At 50.9% G+C, this 5,742-nt stretch overlaps 1 protein-coding gene across 2 annotated transcripts in view; it reads right to left on the reverse strand.

The window, feature by feature from the left end:
- The window catches only part of CAPN5 (calpain 5), a 135,122-nt gene extending 130,533 nt beyond the window's left edge, over positions 1–4,589 (reverse strand). For both annotated transcript variants that reach the window (XM_032771511.2, XM_075061801.1), the window contains exon 1: positions 4,469–4,589. The gene's annotated coding sequence lies outside the window, so the exon portion shown is untranslated. The remainder of the gene's footprint in view (positions 1–4,468) is intronic.
- Between the last annotated feature and the right edge of the window lie 1,153 nt (positions 4,590–5,742).

The raw sequence follows: 5,742 nt of genomic DNA on the forward strand, positions 1-5,742 counted from the left end.
TGTTCAACATCTTTATTAATAATCAGGATGATGGGATCAATTGCACTCTCAGCAAGTTCACAGATGACACTAAGCTAGGGGGAGAGGTAGATACGCTGGAGGGTAGGAACAGGGTCCAGAGTGGCCTAGACAAATTGGAGGATTGGGCTAAAAGAAATCTGATGGGGTTCAACAAGGACAAGTGTGGAGTCCTGCGCTTAGGATGGAAGAATCCCATGCACTGGTACAAACTAGGGACCGACTGGCTAAGCGGCAGTTCTGCAGAAAAGGATCTGGGGTAGAGAATGCTCAGGGAACGAGGCAGGGAACCCTAGAAATAACCAGCTGTGAGCATGTAACTAGAGACTGTATGGTAACCAACATGCACTAGCGGCCAGTTAGGGCTGCACTCAAAAGTCAGGGAAGCACAATCTGAATTTTCTCATAGGGCCCGACCTAAAGCCTGGGAATTGATCAGGCTCTTAATGTGAGGAGGTTTTGTTTTTGATTTTCTAGGTGTTTTGTTGTTTTACAAAGAGGGAAAAGCAAAGCCACCCCTTAGCTAGGCGATGTGACTGGACATCGCCAGGGTGTCGGAAGTGAAATTACATTTGCACGATGCAAAGTCAGAAATGTAATAAACCTTGAGGCAGAAAGCTTTCCACGGTGCCCTTCCCTTCATGGGGCATGCTGACCTTTATGCTCCGACAGCGTGAATTTTGCTGCCTTTACAGATGCAAAGGGTCTCCTCCTAAATCGTTTCATGCATGCACAGACAGGCCCACAGGACCAGCGACAGGAACATGGGAGATCAGGGTTGATTGCCTGCTCTGCTACAAACTTCCTGTGTGACCTTGGGTATGTCACCTAGCCTGCCTTTGCCACAGTTCCCCCTCTGTAAAATAGGGATAAGAGCACTTCCATAACCTCACAGGGGTGCTGGGAGAATGAACACATTAAAGGATTGTGAGGCACTCAGGTACTACAGTAATGGGAGCCATATGAGAACCTTAGATAGATGGGCAGTTCAGGGACTTCATATTCAGTTCTGATATAGAGCACCTCTGACTGTGCTTGCTACTGTAAAAGCCAGGCACAGACTAAATAATCTGAGGGAAAGGGCAGCAGCAGGGTAGTGGTTTATCTAGCAAAGGGGCCTCAGAAGAAATGCAGGGGAAAGTCAATGAGGTGGGGAGGCCATTGCTAGCACAACACGGTCCTGGCCCAGGACTAAAGCTCCTAAGTGATACTGCAATACAAATGTAAATAACAGCAGCAGCAGCAGTCTAGCAGACCCTCGATCGGTCTGTGGGAAGTTTCGCTTACTCACACAAGCCACCAAAAGGGCCTGTTAAGTCACCATCCAGCCGAGCTACCTCAAGAATAACCCAGCCCTGTACTTTCAGTTTCACCTCTGCTGTGCCCTTCACCTCGGCAGATATCTGGCAGAAGAGAGTGGAGGAGAAGAGAAAAGGAGTCTGGACAAAGCGCATGTTTCAAAAAACGTCCAATGCATGTAAGAATAACTATTACCCTACTAGTCAAACAAATAAGCAGCATGCATGCAATATGTGCATAGCTAGAGAAAAAACACGTAATATACTGGTGTGTATGTGCATGCACATGCGCACACACTGCTGCCCTCTACAGCATATATTTATAACTATTCAACTTTGAGACATAGACCCTGTACTGCTAACAGCGATTCTCCATTAGCTCAGCTGAGTGCTACAAAGTACACCAACTGCACTTCTTCGAAGGAACAGTCCTGCAAGGTGCGGAGTGTAATCACTTCCCTGGAGGGGCTGTCAACAGGGATCAAACCCTGGATCTTTAGCTACAAAGCACAGATTCTACAACTTAAGCAGAAGGACTAACTTCATTAGCTGCGAACGGCAGCCAGTGGCCTCTCTCTGTAGATCTGCCACGCACCGGGACAGACACACATCTGGCCAGCATGCTACACTGACCGCTCACCCACAGAAGTTGATAGGAACCAAGGGAGCTCTGCATCTTCCCAGATCAAGTGCCTGGATCTTAGCCCTGTGCCAGCTCTTTTGTCTTTGACTTTCCATCATGACTGCCACTAAGGGTCCAATCCTGGCATGATCTGGCTGTAGGCACTCGCAGCAGGTGGTGTCACTTGTGCACATAATTCCAGCTGCCATAATCTGTTACCTAGAGAGAGGATTGCCTTGTGCTGACTCGAGCACAAAGTCACCCACATGGAAGATCGCTATGCTAACCAGCACCAGCACATACACCAAGGCTCTCGGAAATACTATTGGTTACACAGCAGTGTAGCAATAAAGACTGCCACCTGCCAGATAAAACACCAGCTCAGCCATGTGGTGACACACAGACATGCCCCTGCCTCTTTTCAGAGTGGTCCACGAGCACTTTCCCTGTCCTCCTCCCTACTCCAGCCAGACAGATGCCGCAGAAAAAAGCAGCCAGAGAACGTAACAGGAATTTTCCTGCTCACTGCCCTGCTTTTACCTGTTTCGTGGCTGATTATTCACCCCAACCCCATCCCCAAACAAACTGCTTACTTTCCTGCACCACCAGGCTCAGAACACTATGGAACCCCCTTGGTTAGGCAGTCCTGCTCTCGGTGATAAATCCGAGTGCCAAACACGTAAGCCACACCCACACCCCCCTTCAGGGCATGCAAGGCAGGTAAATTAGCTGTGTGCATTTGTGCCTGTGATCCCTACAGAGCGGGCAGCGTCCCTGGCTCCTAGCTGTCTAAGGGAAAGTCTGTCTGAGGCTTCTTTGCCAAAACTTTCCCTCTGGCTCAGCTCACCAGCAGTAGCAGGGTTGGTGCAGTCAGCTCCTGGCTTTTAAACTCCCAGGGGCCTGACTTTCAGAGGTATCAAGCACCTGCAGCTCTCACTGACTTCAGCTGGAGGTGGGGGTGCTAAGCACCTCTGTGAACAGACCCCTGGTCAGAGCAGGCTGCACCATTAAGACCCATTGTTGCCCTAACACAAGGCAGTGCATGAGGGTCTCTGGATGGGCATTGACATTAGGATTTTTTGCCCAAAATGTTCCCCCGTTGCTAGCCGCAGCACAGTGCCACCACTGGCAGGAGTGCAGAGGCCACCAGCGACATAGGGGTGCCTACACAGCAAAAAATGACTCGCAGCAGCAAGTCTCAGAGTCCGATCAGGTTCACACTGCAGGGCTAAAAACAGCCATGTAAGTGTCAGAGCCTGGGCTCCGGCTTCAGACTGGAAATCCAACGAGGAGGGAGGGTCTTGGAGCCTGGGCTCCAGCCCGAGTCCAAACGTCTGCACTGCTATTTGTACCCCCACGGTGGGCTCTCAAACTCCCTGCCTTAGCGGTGTTTCTGCTGTGTAGACAGACCCATGAGGCTAAGGCCCCGATTCAGCAATGTACTTAAGCAGGTGCTTAACTTGAAGCACATGAGCACTGTTGACTTGAGTGGGAACACGCATGTTTAAAGTTAGGTGCTTAAACAGCTATGCAGCGTTGCTGAACTGGGGACCTCTGGAGGGAGGGGATTCTCATCAGCAGAGGGCCCTCAGCTCTGGGACCTCTCCCCCATCGTCACCCAGAACTGGTGCCCCTCAACACTTTTGCCTAAGCATTGTCTCCTTGTGTTCTGCAGTCCAGCTGGGTGTGGCCGGCGTGGTGATGGCTATTGCATCCTGTAGGTAGTTGATACTGTGTTTACATTTGGAAAAGGCTCCTGCAGCCAGGCATGCATATGAAATCCCTGTGCAAACACCAGCAAAACCACTTACTCCAAGTTCTCTTGCTCTGCATCTGCCTGGGGTCTCAGGCTAAGGTGAAATAACCTGCAGTTTGACAGAGGAGTTCAAGTAAAGACCCTAACCCAGCACCTGCCAGCCTGCCAGAGCCCAGAGAGGAAGCAGAACACCTGTATGCATCTGAAAAAGTGGGTTTTTTACCCACAGAAGCTTATGCCCAAATAAATCTGTTAGTCTTTAAGGTGCCACCGGACTCCTTGTTGTGTCTACTGCTCCTTGTGGCTCCTGCGGTGTGACAGGCACGCTGCAAACTTGGGAACACATGGAAACCCAACCTGAGAACCCACAACCCCCTGCAGAAGAATAGACACAAGGCAGAGGGGTTGGAGATGCTCCCCTCCCCATATGGAGCCAGGCAGGCACCAGATTCCGCATTTCTCTCTTCATTTGCCTTGAACACTGGCTCTCTTGTGGGAAAACATCCCCTTCCCACCACTTCCAGCCATATCCCCGCAAGGCAGCCAGGCACCTCCTACACACATGCACCCCTGCACCTGGAGGAGGATTTTTAGGCTGGGGGGGGGGGGATACCCTATGCAAATGGAAACACGCTGGAGCCTGCGGAAACCCCTTCAATCTCCATGCCACTTCCCCACTGCGGTGCGGTTTCCTAGCTGGGCGCCTGGCTCTGATGCCCAGAGTTGGGGGCCCTGCGAGAGCAGCGCTCAGCCCGCCCCCGCGGTGCAGCTCACCTGCTGGCTGGGCTCGGCCCGAGAGCTGCTCCTTCCGCAGCAGAGCGCCCAGCTGCGGCCAGATGTTGCCTCCGCTCTGCCGCGGCAAGTCTGCGTGCCGGCTCCAGGCAGCAACGCCGCCCGGCCCCCACGGGGAGGGGCTGCCAAGGGGTGGGGAGGCAGCTCGCGCCTGCGCTGGCTGAGAGTCGTTCCCAGGGAGGGAGCTTAGCCTGTGCGTGTCTCTCTGTGCAGGGGGCATCTGGTGCAGCAGTGGGGCTGGGACAGTGACTGTCCCCTTTTACAGCTGTTCTGAGCAGGGAGTTAAAGTCGCCAGTCTGGGGGTTTTAAGTGGGGGAGATGAACTGAAACTGAAGTTCAGGAAGCTGTTGGCACCGTCCCACGTGCCATGTTCAGAGGCACTCTAGGGAAGTGAGATCTAGATGCAGTCCGCACAGTAGGGTGAAGGACCAGACTCAAAGAGTCATTAGTGGGTTTGCTGCCAAAGGGGGAAGGATGTGGTGGGATCCCACAGGGGTCTGTCCTGAAGCAGGACACTGTTGTCATTAATGACTTGGATAATTAAGTGGAGTGTACACTTCTAAGATAGGCACATGACACCAAACGGGAAGGGGCTGCAGGCCTGTTGGAGGGAAGGATTGCAATTCAAAATGTGCCTGAGAAATTGGACAATGGGGCTGAACGATGAAATTCAATAAAACGCAAGTGAAAGGCGCTGCACTTAGGAAGGAAAAAAATGTGATGCACAATTACAAAATGGCAAGGTGGATTTGATTTAAATCACTAGTCAGGATGACTCGATTTAATCATGAATTTCTACAAAAAAGTGCATTCTGGAATGTGCTGCTCAAACTGCACTTTTGTTTCTACTGCCTCTCCCTCCCTCCTCACATTTATCTCCAGACTCCTCCTTGTCCAGGTCTGTTCCACCCCCACCAAGCTTTTATTCACTGAACTTTTGGAAACTTTGCACTTTTAGAGAGAGGTAAAGGATTGACTCTGTGCACACACATTTGCAGAGGGACAATAAGATTGAGGTCTGTTATTTCTCACCTCTATGTATTATTTATTTTAAAACATTTTTGCTGTTAACAAGCATGTTATCTGTGGAGACGCAAATCCAGAGTTTGAGAACTGCAAAACTAAGCATCTCTGATGGAATCTTCTAGACTGAGTACTGAGTTCCATTGGGTAGATAGAAAGATTAACCTAAATATTCTATCCAGAAGCCCCTGGAACCCCATAAGATTGGGTCCCTAATCCATGAACTATTGGAA

Source organism: Chelonoidis abingdonii, chromosome 1 (assembly GCF_003597395.2).
Source record: "Chelonoidis abingdonii isolate Lonesome George chromosome 1, CheloAbing_2.0, whole genome shotgun sequence".
Lineage (NCBI taxonomy): Eukaryota > Metazoa > Chordata > Testudines > Testudinidae > Chelonoidis > Chelonoidis abingdonii.